This window comes from Pinus tabuliformis, chromosome 5_1, assembly GCF_031772625.1.
Source record: "Pinus tabuliformis cultivar Carrire ecotype Pingquan chromosome 5_1, CPIR1, whole genome shotgun sequence".
In the NCBI taxonomy this organism is placed as follows: Eukaryota; Viridiplantae; Streptophyta; class Pinopsida; order Pinales; family Pinaceae; genus Pinus; species Pinus tabuliformis.
Genome location: NC_142305.1, coordinates 586348608 through 586367701, shown reverse-complemented (window position 1 = coordinate 586367701; position 19094 = coordinate 586348608).

Genomic DNA, 19094 nt, shown 5'->3' with positions numbered 1-19094 from the left:
ATATATATATATATAAACCTGCAAACCACGAAGAAACCTTAGACCTCTCATAAAAAATTAAGGAATTAGTTAGCAACATGGTTAAAGACCACAACTGTTACCTAACCCACAATTGAGCATGACCATTGTAACCCAGATTCGCTAGCCATAGATCGGTAACCTGCAAACTATATTAAAGGCAAGATAAGCCCAAAGAGGGTTCTCTAGCTAAAAGAAATTGGTCAAGGGGAGTTACAAAAGTTTACCTGCATTGCCAATCTGATGTTTGAATCATCGAACCAAAGGATCCTCGTGAGTAGGAAAAGAAAAGGAAGTGAACAGTTGCAGAGTGGCGTCGTGGCACAAAGTGGCGTCATAATGAAGTTCATCGGGAAGGGTTTGGGAGGGTTGTTGCTCTAACTTCATCCAATAAACTGGAGTCTCCAGATCATCAATTGAATCAACGGTAAGGATGATATCAGGTGCCCAATGCATTAGGGAGTAAGCGGGCTTCGAGAAGCATCATAAGGCCACACTTTTGTGGTGACATGGTCCTTAGGTATTAACCATCATAGGTCTGAGACTTAAAGTGTTAATGCCATTATTGATCTAGTGCAAATGAGCTTATAGATATTGAATTTAACTGTCATGTATATTACAAGCTGGGCACATAATAGCCTCAAGATATGTAAAAGAACCTATATATGATCTCAACATTAACATGATAATTGAAATACCAAAAGAATATCAATATTGTGTGATGATGTGTCAAGATTCCAAACCTGGATGGTATACTTTATTGGTTGTTTTTTTATATACGGTTGTTTGGTAAAGAAATGTATGCTTGCATGTTACAATTGGTATCAGAGTGAGATTACAAAGCTAAGGCCTATTTGGGAAACTTAGGATTAACAAAACTATTAATGATGTAAAGAGGTAGCAGAACAATATAAAAAGAGGAGCTAGAGCCACCCCACCAGGGCAACCAATAGTAGGAGTTGGACCTAGGCCTCGTACAGAAGCCACTTCAGAGATGTGGGTCCAACTTAAACACACTTTTGTTGGAAACATTTCAACAACTGCGAGATAAAATGACAAACTTGAGAGCTGATAATGAAAGATTAAGGCTAGAGAAAGAAATAATTATGAAAATCCTCTCAGATAGACAAAACCAAAGGCACCCAAATTCCAACCCAAAAAATGGAAATAGAGCGGAGATGCAGTGGCAGGGGGAGGACCACCCAGAGGTTGAAGGAGGCCGAATCGATAATGAAGAGGAGTCTGAAAATGCTTCGGGTGGAAAGGAAACTAAGAGGTAAACTTTCAGACTCCAAGGGGAGTTTAAAAAGATTAAACTTCCAGCGTTTGACAAAGAAACAAAAGAGGTCATCGAAGCATGGTTAATTAACATGAAAAAATATTTTCAGATCTATGATTATGATGACAACCTCAAGGCTAGATTATTAGTTTAACAGTTGCAGGGTAAAGCCACCTTATGGTGGGGAGAAAATTAAAACGGTTCGAGGAATTGATGAACAAGAGGTATCATGGGACTGTTTTCAAAAAAAATTTAAAGACAAGTATTTGACAGAATGTTTTTACAATGAAAAAGCGAAGCAGTTCCACAACTTGATATTGGGACAATAGACTATGGACGAGTTTATAACAAAGTTTAATTATTTGTTAAGGTATGTCCCTTATATTCGAGAGGAGAAGGCCAAAGTACAACGTTTCACCAACAGCTTGTCATCTTTCATGAAAAAGAGACTGGAATTCAACAACCCAAAAACGATGGATGAGGCTATCTAGAAGGTTCGAATCTGTTACCAACAGATGAAGAAAAAAGGGGAGTCCAGTAGAGGACGACCAAACAAGAAGGGGCAAAGAAATTTTCAAAACACCAAGAATGCTAAAGATGTCAGAAATAAGGGTGTACAAAGTAAACAACTGAACAAACCTCTTGGAAAGAGTCAGCAAAAAAATCGAACAAAAAATGAAACCAAACAAACAGAGGCATCAAGAAAGTTAGACTCAAATCAGGTGCATAAGCCTCCTCTGCAATGTTGGGGCTATGGGGAACCTCACTACTATAAAAACTGCCCTCATCATACTAGAGTGGAACCAACTGATAATATTTAGGAAGCCTCTACAATTAGGGAAGTGGTAAGAAATATCCCACGAATTAATGTTGCGTTGGAGGATCACCAAGTCAAGTACCAACCGACGATGGTGGAATTTGAAGGTAAATTAATTAATTGTCCTGTCTCTATTTTATAGACCCCGGTGCAAGCTTGAGTTATCACTAGTGCAAAATGGCTTATTAGTTACTAAAAAAATGACTAAAATTTGCATATAAACAACCATTTTTCATTCGGTGACCAGTAGTAGCTAATTTACAGTATCGTATAACGCAACAAACTTTTAGTCATTTTTAGCTTAGTCATTAATTGGTTGTATCAATTTTATTGTTTAGTAGTATATTTAGTCATAAATTTGGTCATTAATTTAGTAATTGATTTAGGTATTAATTTCTACAATTAATGACCAAATATACAACAAAATACATTAATGTACCATTGTCTGGAAAACGAATTAATGACCAAAGAAATATGACCAAAATGTTGGTCATGTTATAAGATACTATAAATTAGCTACTAATAGTCATATATATGCAAATTTTAGTCATCGTTTGCAACCAATTAATTATGAAAGAAATATGACTAAATTTCAATCGTGTTATAAGATATTGTAAATTAGCTACTAATAGTCACTTATATGAAAAATTAGTCATTATTTGTAATCACAAATTTATCATTTGCAATAGTCATTTTTTGGTAGTTTCATATTCATTATATAAATGATTGATTTAATAGTTTATATTCATTTCATTTACTTTCTTTAATAATCATTATAAACGACTAATTTAGTCGTATATTCATTTTATGTGTGTTCACCATTAATCAATATAAACTACTAATGTAGTAGTTTTAGATTAATTTTATGTGTTCATTATTTTCAACATAAATTAATTAGTATGAATTTGCAATTAAATTAAAAAAAAAATGTTATACAATGTGCATGTTCATCTAATATGAAAAGACAACGTTACATATGTTAATTACAAAACTAAATAATATCAAGTGCAACTATAAATAATTTCAACCACATAAATTATATTATATAAAATGTCAAGTATTACAATATGAGTTTCCAACTTAATATTGGTTGGACTACAATTTACACATGAAATATTGTTTCATCACTTCAAAACATTATCATTGCGTTTCCAAGGAATTCCAGGTGAATTCACCAACTCTAAATATTTGACCATCAGTTTGTATATGTGTGTCTCATGCAGGATATTGGCTTTAAGGGTATCACTAGACCGATTCTCTTCTCTTTCTCTTTTGGCATTTGTCGCTCCAGTGTTATTGTTCTCCTTTTTATTCAAATTTTGCTTCTAATTACCAATAATACTAATTTCCTCTTCTGAAAATGAAAGAAGACACAATACAAATTAGTAAAAAGCATGAAGGATGATGAAAACTGGAATATAAACTAAAGTAAACTATAAAATATTTATACAACATATACCTCAACATTAGCAATGTCTACCATTTTTCTCCATAAAATCAAGAAACTCGAACAAGTTTTCTTTAGTGGGGCGATAGTGGCCACCATGTGGCTAGATGACCTACATAAACAAAGAAAATAAAATGTCACCATAGAAAATAACACCTTAGAAACTTAGCATTCAACCTTCAGGAAAAGCTTAGGCACAATCATGTTAACTTAGTTACATGCTAAAAAGTTCAAGTTGTAGATAACTTCTGAAAACAAATGGAAAGAAAAATACAACATATAATAAATAACGTATGACAGTTGGCTGGAAAATTGCATCACAGAAGAAAAAAATTCTCTTATGATTACCCATACATGTGGGTGGGTAACATGCCCCAATATTCCATGATTATTAGGGTCCAGAGGAAATAAATATCCTATTAACATAATGATTGATTTGTTGCATCTTGGCCTTGTCTCTCCTTTGTGAGTCCAAAAAATAAAAAATGAGTCCATCCTCAACTAGTTGTTGTCTTTAGTATCCTCTTCACATGATATCTCCACATACCCACCAAAAATATCAAATATGCCAAACAAATGGAATTTTGGAATTGTTTCTAAAACTATGTGATTTACACCCCCTTCCAATGTTTCTGACCAAATGTACCCACTTGAAAAATATATGTTTCGAAAACCAAGATAACCCCAATATCTTCTGATCCTAACACTTATCCATATTTGCCACAAACCATAGTAATTAATACTCTCTTACAATCAACCCACTAGTCTTAATATATATTTTTTCTTTTTTCCATTCTCAATGCACATAAAGCGATCATCAATCATCCCAATGAATCTTAAGATATCAATTTAGGCATAGGCAGCAAAATAAAATAGCTTTTTATTGAATAACAAACCTTGAACACACCTCTCTTTTATCTCCTCAACAACTTGCATTAAACCATTATAACAGTAAAATATGATGCCCTAACAAGAAGTACTAAATCTGAAATGAAATAATGATGACCTTAGGTGCAAATCAACACTGGAATTTTTTCCATAATCAAGCTTCAAACCTGCAATTTTATCTTCAACATCAAATACAAGTTTCTCCACAATTAAATCTTTCCAATGCTCCAATACTGAATGCTCCACTAAAATATTGTTTTTCTCTAACATATGCATCATTATAGAGGCCTCTCCACACAATGACATACATATGCATATAATTTTGTAAGAAACAAAAATAATATTAAACTACAAATGTATGTGAAAAATTGTTCCATCAGTACAACAAAGATTAATTTAATTAAGGAATCACTTTAAGTTTCAACAAGAGAATAAAAATAGATATTAAAGGCCCAGGTTCATTTAAATACGTATTACAAAATGTTATAAATTGTTTTGTGTTCTGGCCGTTACCATCCACCATGTTCAATAGCATCCTCTATAGAGGCATCCAACATGCCAACCATTGAAGGATGCACGAAAATTTTCTCTAGAGATATACCTTCTGTATATTTGGACTAAGATCCAAAAAAAGGAGGTGCACCATTTAGATTATTGTCTGATGATACTCTAGCTTCCTCACTGATATCTTCAAAGTAGCCAACAATTGCATTGATCAAAGAAAAAATATAATAAAGAATTCTTACCTGTAAGTATTGTTTAGGCTAGGGAATTACAAGTTTGTTGAGAACATCATAACCAATGAATGATTTTTTCATTATAAATATCAAAAAATAAGGTGGCATCTAAAACACATCCATGAAAAAATAAGAAGAGCATGAAATAAATATGAGAGGTGGCCATAAATACAAGAGAACCAAAAAGTATTAGAACAAGAATATAGACATGAAAACCAAGATTTGTCATAGTCATGCATTAGTTATACTTTCATATTTCCTAGGATGAAAGAAAACCCAAATAATAAGATCCATCCAAGTTATAACAGTCATAAGTAGATCCAACTACAATTTTCTTCCACTCATACAGGTAGGAAAACACTATGAGACATGGGTCACTAATCAAGAGGGTGCAATAATATATTCTTGATATTTCCATTGTGATCAGATAAGAAAACGCCTCTATTTGATTAATTTCATATGATTCACCTTTGTCAGGGAAATCCAACTAGGAAGAAAGGTGTGTTATGAGCATAACCCTATTGATTTCCATCCAAGCAAGGAGCTTTGATGGACCAAACTGTAGTCTTGTGCATTGTGCTATAAAGTGAAAAGGTGGAATGATATGGGAGTCACCGATAAAGAATTTGCCTTATGGTAGTGAAGAGGTGTGATCGATTATATAGTGTTAACCATTCGAGGAGAGCCTAAATGAGAGGAGGATCGGATGGAAATATAGTATTTCCTAGAAGCGGGACTACCCAAAGAATACATAATATTGGATTCAATTATCACATAACTCAGGTGCTTGCGTAAACCTAAATCGATGTTAAATCAGGTGATCACACTTGTACTTTTGTACAAAATGTAGGGAACTTCTCACTAATAATAATTGTCAACCCAGACATGGTTGAATTACCAAAGGGATAGATTAAAATTTTAAATGACTTTATGTAGGGGATAAAGGGAAACCCTAGGATTTTAGGATGGGGGTGAGATTAGAGGAACAATAAAGGGGAGTATCTTATCTCTACCTTAATAAATTTTGCCTCCACAAGAGGGATAGATTAAAATTTAAACCTACTTTACGCAGTGATCCGGATTTAAACAGGAACGCAATAGATTACAAAGATAACCATAAATACAGAGATGCGATAACCATAAATACAGAGATGCAGCAGAAATAATACTTCATTTCATTAATGGAAAATACCGAAATATGCTTACAACCAGAAATGGAAATAAACCAGCTAGGGCGATGGTAGCTTATCTCTGAGAAGAGATGTGCGGCTACATGCCTCTGAACTGTTCCGAACTGTGTTACAATGAGGCTCGAAGGCCTATTTATTGTTGAGAAACAATGGAAAACCCTTCACATCCCGAAACCTAACCCAAGAAGATGAAACGCCAAATTGTGGGCCCCGTTTGGGTAAATTGGTACATCAATTTCCCGGGGTCGTAACTTTGGCATACGATCTCTGTTTGACGCGCACGATAGCTCGTTAGAAAGATCTATCCGAGTACTACCACTTTGGGAAGGGCAACATCAGTCCATGGACCCATGTTGCCCCCAGATCCCAAAAAAACGTCGTTTAGGGCCTCAAAACGGCTCCGGAAGTTCAGGACCCGAAAAACTGCTAAAAATAGTAAACTGTGCTACAATTTAGGAAACTGAAAAGACTGAAAGAGATAGTTGTGGGGGTCCAAATGGGTTGGTGGGTGTCCACCAACATCCACCTGGATCACGCAGGGGGTAAAGAGAAACTCGAGAATTTCAGGATGTGGGTGAGACTACAAGAACAATAAAGGGGAGTGCCTCTATCTCTACCTTAATAATCTCAAATCAAGAATTATTATGGAGACTATGAAAAAAAAGATAAGGAAAACCCCAACATATTGGAGTGTATATTCCCTAATAATAAGTTGGAAGGAAAAAAGGTGTGACATGTGAATATGTAATAACAAAAAAAAACATGAGGTGGGTTTCCTTGCCAACATGGTCATGGCTTGCGATGTAGCAAAGGGAGATAACAGAAGGTGGAATACATGTATATAAATGAAAATGAAAATAAAATTCAATCCTTGCAAAATCATGCAAATCAGTTAAGGTAATTAAATCAATCAGGAAAAAGCACATGTAGAAACAACTAACCTTGGGTTTTCCATACTTTGCAAAATAAAATATCAACTCAAATGCATTTGTGGAGTCTACAATATCTCTGGATTAAAAACATACAGAAAATAGAAGGTGTCCTAAAATCATGTGCATTTTGAGGAGCCATTATCGAAAAGAAAAAAAGAAAAATATAACTTGCACTTGAAAGAATCTCAAGAAGTGAACTATATAATTAATTCTTCCAAGTTTGAGGGATATTGGGGACCATAGGTTGCTGATAGAGAGAGAGAGGTCTTAGTGGGGAGGAAATAATGACTCTCAATAGAAAGGCTCCTCACACAATGCCAAAAGAGCTTAGAGTCTGGGGCAAAGGGGAAAAGGAGCCAAGCTAAAGGAGAGGAAGACCCATCTTATTGACCAATCAGGTGGTTGAATAGAAAAGGTTTGATAGGTTGCTCGAATCTGAATCCCTCCAAGTAAGGGATCTAAGGACAACTGTGTGAAGGAAAACATATACAATCTAGTGGCCTAGAAGGCATGTCGAGATTTGACAAAAAAGTTGTCAAAAATCTCATGTTGCCTATCTACTAGTATGTACATGCAGAAATAATGGAGTATAGGAAGAGACTAAAAAAAAATGAAGAAAGCTAGAAAAATTTAAGCTCCACTTTCAGACAATTGTTAGGACTGTTTTTATGTAGTTGAGGTTGTTGAAAGATGCAATTACACAAGTGGTGGTGGAATATATTCACACTATGGATTCTAGAAAAACTAGTGAATGTGAAGAAAACGATGTAAATAATGAGGAAGGTAGAAGCTACAAAGTTGCATACTCTTGCAGATAATATATCAAACATAGATAAATAGGAATACCAAGGCTGCAACTCTGCCTTGTGGGATTGATATAAAGATATGATGAGTATAGAAGCTAAATTGCACCAAATGAAAATTCTTAGAACGTTCAGAAATGAGATGGACATGCTATGAGAGCATCTCTCATGGAATTGTTTGTTCAATTAACTATATACAACATTAACCACCAGAATGCATAAACACACACACACACACATCTCCCAAAGATTTTCAATTTGTGATGCTTAAGAGTAGACATGCTTTGTGCATTACAAATACAGGGGAAAAAGGATGTATGATATGTAATGTCTTTAAATAGGTATCAAAGATCCATCATACTAGTAATCAGACATTGTGGATTGATGTTGTAAGAAATAGAAACATTTAAGATTCATAAAGGCAGTAGATGGAATATTGTACAAATGCATATAAAACTTTAACAAGGATAGAAATAAATAGTGCACACACCTTCCATCTCATATCTTTGTAAGAAGCCCATAGTTGTTGCAACATCCTGGTCATACCTGAAAAAATAGGATAACCAAAAATTAGTATACAGAAGGGATTTATTTGGTAGTGAGGATGGGGTTGACAATAGGGGTGATGCAAAAATAAGAATAAAATTATGGAATATCATAGAAAATCATATAGTGATTGAAATATACTGGTTTTTTGTAGGTTCTTGAGGCTTAGGCCCAATTAGAAGGGTCTTTGTAATCATAATACGAAAAGATTTAGAAACGATAAGCAGGGAAAAATAAATTGAAAGAGTCCAAAGTAACCCAACACCAAAGTGACTTCAACAATTTTTAACATTTTCCTTTGATATTTACTGACTTGATCCAAACTTCTTTTTAACTATCCACTACACTAATATCTCTTATTACTACTAAGTATCAAAGCATCAATTTCCATCTTATATTGTCAAATGTTGTTTAGGATTTGCTACCATATCAAGAACATTTCTATGGATTATGCCATCAAGTCAAACTCAATCTTCTTCATTCTGAATAAGCATATTGATTTAAGAAATGAAATTATCATTGAAGACAATGGTTTTCTTCCAATTCACCACTGCTTGAAGAAATTTGGCCTGTGGATTCACATATATTTAGAAGAACTTTAACTACTTTCAAGTATAGTAATCGTGACCACATCTAAAGTAAATATGAGAGTAATTTCTCTTAATTTATTTGTGTGCAAGTGGATATGCACCAAGCATTGGCTTATTAGTTTTTAAAAGAGGTCTTCAAAGAGAAATAAATTGCAAGAGAGTGGCTTACAACTATATATATATATATATCTAGTCTTGTTTCATGCAAAGAAGAAACATAATGCTCACAAAAGCAGATGTGATCACAAGTTACAAGATTTGAATGTTTGTTACCATTTTCAAACTTAAAAACAACCATTTCAAAAAGGGCCATGTCAACTAGGGTGTCCCACAATGGCTCAGAATACTTATCAAACAAAACAAAATACAATGAAAAAATAAAGTTTAAAAAACAATAAGAAGAAAGAAAGCAAAGTTTTAAAAAAATATCATTTGCATTCTGCTTTTTAGGTGCTAGATCTAGCAAGATATCATTTCTCTTCTACATGTACAATAGTGTCTCCCTTAGTTAAATGGCAGGTCCAATGAAATTTCGTGCCTATGAGTCTTGTTAACATTGAATTTGTCAATTTTGGCACATTCTTGAGTGCATATTTTACTTCTAGTGTTCAAGATCAAGTGTGTTCTACTTCCATATATTGGCAGACTCACATAAGGGCCATATTTAGTGCACATTACATGCAACACTTGGAGCATGCATGGGATATTGATTACATAAAATGTGTACTTTATGATCTTGAAATATACTAGTTCACTAATGTGATTGTTATTTATGTAATCTGTAAAAGCTACATGTTGATTCTTTCTTTTGTATTATGATTTATCATTTGTGTTGGTTAATAACTTCTTTGTCAAAATTTAGTATTTTTAATACCTAAAAGACATACTTACATACAAGCTTCCTGAAATCATCTGATCGATCTTCCTCGACATGTTCATAGAATATGTCAAACGTGAAGAGGGTATTTAAATTTGGACTGAATATCGATCTACCTCAACATGTTCATAGAATATGTCAAACATGAAGAGGGTATTTAAATTTGGACTGAATTGAGTAGGCAAAAATATAAGAAATATGTCCTATCTTATTTGAAACTGATGGAGTTTTCAAACTCTAGTATTAATATCATTCCATTTTATAAGAGATGCATTATTGCAATAATTCAATTTGTGCCATCTGCAAATGACATTGTGGAACTTTTGATGTGTCAAGTCATTAAATAATGATATTGTAAATTATGACATCCTATAATTTAAATACAGTACATGCATGGATGTGCTTCAAATTTTCTCATCAGGTTGTGGAAAAGAAGCTACACTTGCAAGGTAATCAGTGGCGAAGGTACCACAACCCACCACAATGCATTGTTCTCGCAGTGGAGGGAGGCTAACAAAAGAGCTGTTCATCCCAGATCTTGGAAAATCCATGTAGAATCCCACCACACTGCCTTGAAAATTGGCCCCATGGAGGGCCTTGCCGTTGACATAGTCGATGATGGGATTGTCGTTGCTACCAGCAATCTTATTCTTCCGTTGTTGGCGCAGGGTGATCTTCAGATCTCTTTCCCAATTAGGTATGTGTTTCGAACATAGGGGATAGAAAAATCAAGTCGCTTACCATTAACACTGAGAGTCCCTCTTTTTCCCCTCGACTCTCGAAAGGGTTATAACAACATTCACCAATTCAATTTTATTTGTGGTATGATTTGGGTTTACATTGTTTTAAAAATGGGCGGGCTTGACGAAAACGCACACAACTCGACACTTCTTCCCCTACTAGAGAGTAATAATATTTTAGGTCGCTTTCCCATTCATATTACATGTGTAATACTGCGACATAGTTGATCTCTATCTCAATTGTGGTCGTGGCTTCTCTTATGGTCTGCACCAGTGGGGCCCGCCAAAGGGGACTCAAATGCAAAGCATATCGGTCCTATTTGGGATTTTTCAGAGAATTTATGTTGTAATACTCTCTTGAAAGCTATTAAAATGGGTTCTTTCTAAGAAGTCGTTCAAGAAGTGTCACGGAATCTCTCTGGCATGGGTGCAGCTTCATCTCATTGCAGTCGACCTTCTCCCTGGAACTTCAGAAGAGGAGGCTCGTTTCTTGGAGCTAATCCAATTGGATGAAACTCGTCGTGATGCCGCTTTGGCTAATGAAGACCATAAGAAACGAGTCAAGGCACAGTTCGACAAGAATTTCAAACCCTGTGTCTTCTCAGAAGGTGACTTGGTCTTACTTTACGACCAAGAATCCGATAAATTGGGAGCACGTAAATTCAAGTCTTTGTGGATGGGCCCCTATATTGTTAAACATGTATTAGAAAAAGGGGCCTACGAGTTAGTGGATTATGACGGGATTCCACTGGCGCAACCCCATAACGGGTTGTACCTTAAGCGTTACTACACATGATTCAGTGTAGTAACCCCTATGCTTTTGTTACATTTTTGTTTTCACTAAGGGTAATTGTTTTGGTCAAGTAATCCAATTTTTACATTTGTTGTAGATGTTGAACCTATTGGAATCATTTGTTGGATATGCCGACGGAGCAAGTCGTAGTTCGTGGAACCTATCTTCTGCGACCTGGGCCATTTTTGATCCAAGCGGCGAGTTAGTAAGTTTCAGAGGGGTATGCATTGGTCGGTCAACAAATAACATCGCTGAATATAGCGCGTTGATAGAACTTCTCTCTGATGCCATCAAACATGGCATACGCCGACTTGTCGTCAGGCTAGACTCACAACTCGTCATCCTACAACTCACTGGTATCTACTCCGTCCGAAATCCAGCTATCTATCGCATGTTCCTAAGGGTCAAGATTTTGGAAAGGCAGTTTGATTCTATTCAATATCAGCATATTTCCATAAATTTAAACACATTAACAAACTCATTGGCAAATTATGTGTTAGATAGACATTTTCAACATTTACAAAAAGAAGCATTTCATCAATATTTGCATCAGGATCATGTAACTTAACCAAAATAAAACTCCGAAAATCAAAAATATATATAACTGTTTATGGTTTACACATAATGTTCTGTAACCAAGACAAAATTGGTCAGATGACCCAAAACTCAAAACACTAGGGGGCACCCTAGTCTAATGATGCTGGTGATAACAAGTCACCACCTGTGCAATCATGCGTAAAAGCCTAGTCCATCGACTCGGCACGCCGGTAGTATGTCGCTGCAACCTCAGAGGTAGCTCGTCAGTCCTCACGTCCGGAATACCAAGAGTGAGGCCTTCGACCTGATTCTGGAATGCTGAAAGAGTCTCAGCCACATCAAGTTCGCGAAGGATAGCCCTTCCCAAGCCTCTCTTGCTGGAGCGGCAGCTGGCACTCTCAGGCGTACTACTGGCCAAACGGGTCCAACATCTGCATGAGCACATGAGTTTTGATTAGTCCTGATAGAAGAAAGCACAAGAAAATTATAAAAAGAAATGATAAACAGAGATATGGTCAGAGAATTTACCGATGGCACCCCACTGCTCGCCAACCAGTAGCACCAAATCCAAGTCACCCCGGAAATCCATACCAGCATATGGATACTCGGAAAAAACCATCTCCTGATGATTGAACCACTCAAAGAAGGTATCAGAAAAGGAAACCTGGGACTGACCAGCATGTCTGGCCATAAGGTCGACCCATCTCTGCATCTGTGGCTCAGTCGGTGGAGGTAAACCAAGTGAAACGTACTGCGGCTACATCAACGGGATCTTTTCCAAGGCAAAAGCAGTCAAAATAGAACCATAACCAAAGTTCTTCAATCTTTCGTTTTTTACCTTGGTCAGTTGTTCTTTCATCACAGAGAGTACTGCATCACACCAGTTGAACACCTTTGGTTCAAGGCATTCCAAGGCATACTGCATATAAGACCTATTGGCCACATGAAGAGCCGCACTACCAGCCAGTCTAGCAAAAGTGAACAGAATGGTCCTCAAAGACCTGTCAGTGACGTCTCAGATATTGATCTTGCCGTCCTTACTCGGCTGAGATCCCTCTCTGCAATACCGACGAATATAATCTCTCACAGATTCACCCCCACGGGCCGAACCTGATAATGAGATAGGGGCACCATGCCTCGATAAGCCGGTCAAAAAATAGATGTCCACGACAGTCAAAGGGATGGATTTTCCCCTAATCTAGAACACCTAGTTGGTAGGATCCCATGCATCGAGAAAATATTGCAACAAGTTGATTTGTTGCCTCATGCTAGAGATGCGAAAAAACTTGAACATGCCACAGTTCCACAATGCATTTACCGTAACCAGATCATGTAAAGAAAGCATGTCCTCTTCTTCATGCTCACGTTCTCGCCATGTAACAGGCATTTTGCTCCAATGAATCTCTGAAAACAAACAAGAGAAGAGTCAGGATCCTGATTTGGTGAAAAACAGGCAAAAATTTCCATGAAAAACTGTGCACAAGTTTCCCTCCTTGCGCCCATCGCACCCCTAGTAATGTACTTGGTGGGATGCATGCTGACTGGCCAATGGCCAAGCCAGCATGCATCACAACTTTCGATATAGGAAAGGTGTAATGGAGCCAGGGCGAATTCTTCAAACCCCATGGGCTCAGAAAAACCAGGAAACATGCTTAGAATTCAAAAAGGAAAGGATGAAACTGAAGAGCTCAGGTTTAGCTCTTACCTTGTCCAGATGGCGCCAAGAATCGTCCATAGAATCTCCCAGAATCAACTAGTGAAAATCAAGGGGGAAAGCACCTCTAAAGCTCCAACAAACCAAATTTCAAATGAAATGGTAAAATGAGAGGTAAAAACCACTTTTAAATTACTTTTCACGTAATTCAAGTAAAATATTAGTGTTTTGACTCATTTTTCAAGCATATATTATTCGTTTCTAACTAGTTTGATGAAGCAATTGAATAGGCAGTACAACCTTTGAAACAACAAAGTTGTCAATGGTAAAATCAAGGTAATCAATGACCATTATATCGAGCAGTTTTTATGTGGAGTTCAAGCTCGTTAAAAATTAAACATAAGCAGTGATCAAATGTTTTCCCCAGAGTTTAATCTCATTCATTAAAAAATGAACCAATTTCCGGTAAATAACCATCGTGAATGCATTATCATCAGCCTTTGAAGCCTCGGTCATGTTCTCATCATCACCTCCACTTTGTATTGGCCGATCATTCACCTCCATTTGATTGTTTACCCTTTTTGAGGAACATCTGCGAAGAGTGATCCTGTTAGCCATCCTTGTGACACTGCCGTGATTGGAAAATTCCAAACCTTACCTGGAATTATTTGCTACCCGAATTTAGCACTCGCTCCTCGAAAAACGAGTCTCCTTTAAGCTCTTTTCATCTGACTCGTAAAATATGAAAAGATTGCCGAGTAATTGGCCTCTACAGCTCGTTAAAGTGACCGGAAGTGCTATCCCTCCTTTAGATTTTAATCTTTTTGGACTTGAGGGATTATTACACAAAAAGATCGAGCGCTTGTTTTGTTCGGCTCGTTAAAATTACCGAAAATTCATCCCTTTTGTATTATTTTATACTTTTTCGGACTTAAGGGATTATATGACGAAAAAGGATTGTTGGAGTTTTCTTTACGTCCCTTTCAGACTCTCTAAAATTGAAAAGGATGAAGCTATCTTTGTCGTTAAACTCGTTAAAACCGAATAGCGACAAACTTGTCCATACCGACAAGAACGAGTTTCACTATCACTAGGCTCATTAAAACATAGCGATGGGTTTGCCCGAAGGGAAAATTATAGAACAATCATATGTTATCCTCCTCAAGCTTGACAAAAATAAAGAGGTACTGGTCAACAATGACTGGGGAAAAATTGGGAAGAAAACTTGAAGAAACTTTATTGGTAGCAATTCGCTCTTGAACATGACACTTTCGCTCTGCATCCGAGTCGGGTTGGGTTGTTCCGTTCACTGGTCATATCACCATTGGTCCATCACACCATCCAAATTTGGGGTTAACGCTACCAATCCATCATGTCAGTGTCACCGATATGTTCAAGAGAAGTCGCTCAGAGAATTCACTTATGTCTCATCCACTGCAATACATTCACGCTCCATTCTTTCATGACCGCCACCCTGAACATTATATCATCAGATAGTTGTCACCTCCATTAAAATCATTTGCTCCGTTCCGTGTCATAGATGTGGGATTCATTAAGGCCCTCCTATGACGGATCGCTTCTTTTCGACATCAGCTCATTATCCAGGAAGTTGATCTAGGAACAACCCTTTTAGTACTTTGAAGCTTGCATGCCTCAATGGCAAGTTTCTCACTTCCAGCGACAGGTTTACATCAATGGCCTTCGACCGAAAGATTTTGCGTGGTGTTCGACGCCAAGTCCCTTATTCACACCACGTGAATTGTATTGTAGTACCTTGAGGTTCATCATCATTATCGGTGATTCCTCTTGCGCCTGTTAACAGCTTACATCATTGGCTGGTAATCAGGCAATGTCTTTCCATGTTCGACTCCAGAACATCTCTCACATGGATCGAATTGTACTTTGAGTGAAGATCGAACGAGATTGAAGACCCCGGATCTAGTTTCATCCATCCGGGCTGCGATATATATTCAGGAAAATAAAGACATCAAATGTACATCATTGCTGTGCAGATAATCATCCAATCAAAGGGATGATGGCTCTACCAGAATCATCAGTCTGCACACAGACGATTGTCTGTCTTATGTACATGAAAATGAATTTATAAAGCTGAGCATGGGAAATGCCCGCCTCAGCTAGATCATGAAAATATTATGAATATAATGTATTATATTGTATATTATTATAGGTCGCCTTCCAGCTCGAAAAAACTTTAGATCCTCATGATAAAGCATTTCACCCGACATCAAAAGATTAACGACCTCATGCTTTAGGGGGCAACTGTTATAGACATTTTTGGGCACTGCAACCCCAATCAAATATGTCCATAAACCGAGGGCTCCTAAGTCCCTAAAAGTGTTGTTCCAACCCGTAAAAGAACAAGGTCAGCTGATTACATCATCTCCCAGAAGTTCTCATGAAAAACTACTCAGAACTGGTCAAAACTGGACCATCTCACCTGCTCCATGGTCAAAGTGCGCTGCATCCCACCTAAATGCACACGGGAGGTGCGATGCATACTGAAAAAGCCCTTCTATGGTGTGCGATGGGCGAGAGTGGACAAATGGCAGAGTCAATTTGCGAGGTGGATGATCATGGAATCTTCTAGAAACTTCTCCGGTGGCACTTGCCTCTCTGCATTCACCCAGGGATGAGTAAGAGATCATCAATCTCCAAGTGGAATCAAGAACTATCAGAGAGAGGACACTAATCAAATCTCAAAAGCTGACTCACCCCCCTTGCAAACATCTATATATGGATCCCTCATCCCAGAGATCCAGAGGCTGGAATTTTGTATCTTGTAAGGAAGTGCTGCTGGTTTCTTGGTGTAACATCATAGTGTTGGGTGATCTAAGCTTTTCATGAGGTGAAGAAGGGCATTCTTGCTGACAGGATGACGCTGGGTCAGAACAATTGGTTGTAATCCTCTTTGCTATTCTTGATATTAATAAAGCTATTCAAGTTTTCCTCCACATTCTTGTATGATTGATGATATATGATTTTGTGTGGTCAATATATATCTGGTCCTATATTGTTTATGATAGTAGATCTCTATTCTTAGATAGTGTTATGCTGCTTTGATTCCACAGGTGCTCTTTGAAGCTGGGTAGACGAGGAAGCGAGTGGCAAAGATCTATCAGAAGGGAGAGGAATCAAGCAAGGAACCAACCGCAAGACAGAGGTTGGTCTCCTTTGTTCCCCTCTTATCTACTTCTCATAAAGGAAAACAAAAGTAGTTTTAGTTTGTTTGTTTCTAAGATAGCTACCAGTCTTAGTGGGACTAGTAGCTCTGCATAGATACTAGATTTCCCGATAACACCCTTGCTCCATGGAAACTAACTCCAAGTTTGGAAGGCCATTCAATACACTCATTTATGACAAAACCACCTCAATTTCCTATAAATTGAGCACTCATCATAGTGATCAAGGTGCTAGAATTTGGAGTTTTTAAGGAAATCTCGTTGGTTTGAGGATTGAGTTTATGTTAAGCAATGTTATGTTGCTGGAGTGTTGAGCTTTTGATGTGGCGAGGGTTGAACTGAAGCTGGAGGAGTGGCACAGGATGGAACTGTAATAGGTGATACTCTTCCTTCTACATTAATAAAGAGCTTATTCCTTTTTTCATATGATTGTTCATATCTGTGATGATTATGTGTTTCAATGTATTCAATTCCATTGTTTTATAGTCGATAGTTCATGTATGCTTTGATCGTTTCTTGTTTCTGTTTCTCTTTATGCGGGTACCTTTTGAGCGGATTTAGTTCAAGTGGGAGAAATGGGAGCGATTCAAAAGAGATTTGGGAAGCGAAAGGAAACAAGTAAGTTCCTCCATCTCATCTATCTTCCATAAGAAAAGGTTAAACTAATTTCATTATGTTGTTCTAGGTGTAGTCACCCACCTAGGGAAGATGTGTTTATCCGTAGAGGCAAATTCCATGTAACAAATTGGCAACCATATTGTGGAACGATTGTTGTTCTTGGTGGCTTACCCTCTTCATAGCACACCCTAGTAGACTTTTCTTAGCTTTATTGATCTTATTTCAGTCTTCTTGAAGTGTTTTTAGTCAAAAATTGTGCTTGAATGTCCCTTGAATTGACTCTCTGGCACCAGTGTAGTGTTAGTCTTGACACAATGCACTGAAGAGCAGCCCCTGTCTTAGAGACAGTGCATTGCAGCGCGTTGTCTCCCTCTCTGGCCTGCGTTGATTCCTCTTAGGCTAAAAATCTCACCTTTGGTTTGATTTTCCAAAGTTGCTTCTCTTGTTGTTTGCTGAAAGATCAATGATGCTTGTGGTTCTAAAATCAAGTTGTATTTTCCTCCTAGCCCTACTTTGGCCTTGATTGTTTAGTGTTTCTTAAATGATTTCTTTATCATTATCAATTCATTGTCAAAGTTAGCTTATAGTCAATTAATCTTTTCTGAAAAGAAAGTGTCGTAAAAGTCTTCATTTCTTTCGAAAAGGAATTGTCGTAAAGTCTTCGTTTCTTGCAAAAAGATTGATTGATTGTATGTGCATTAGTTTCCTTTTGTTCATCTCAACATTAAGGGAATTGAAAAGAAAAACTTGCATTATGCAATTAGAGGTTTGTGTGTGCTTATAGGAATAGTTTAGGGAAATTGCATTAGATGTGCTCTTTGCTCTTTGATTAAACATTCTGATTGCTCTATCCCTTGTAGTTAAGGTTTTCATTGTTCAAAATCAAATGGAAAGAATGTTTCTCATCATAGTTTCAATCTAGGAATTTCAAATACATCACGTGGTGAACCTTGAAAAGCAAATTCTTAAGAAGATCAACTTAAAAGTTATCTTAATTAATCTAATGGAGCATTGTCACTTAACGCATAACATTTATAGGTTCTAGGCTAGAGACGTGTTTCGAAGTCGTAAAACATAACAGCTGTCGTTAATTGTATGCGATACATTCTGAGTGTGATACCTCATTCCACGTACGTAAGTATATCATAGATCATCCACGTACCTTAGGGTATATAGGGCAGTGTTACAGTATGAAAAGTATAAAGGAATGTTCTCACTATGCGGTTTCGCATTAGACAACGCTAACACAGATTGGGCCTCTACGTACTTTCGGGTATATATGGGAGGACTACATTAGGTTGCTATCCATCCATAGGTAACCGAGTCGTCCACCTTGTACACTGTGATACACCGAACACACCATTTGGGGAGATTTCCTGCACGTATGTTAAGTCCTTGGTTTACTAAGGCAGTATACTGTAGTTCACA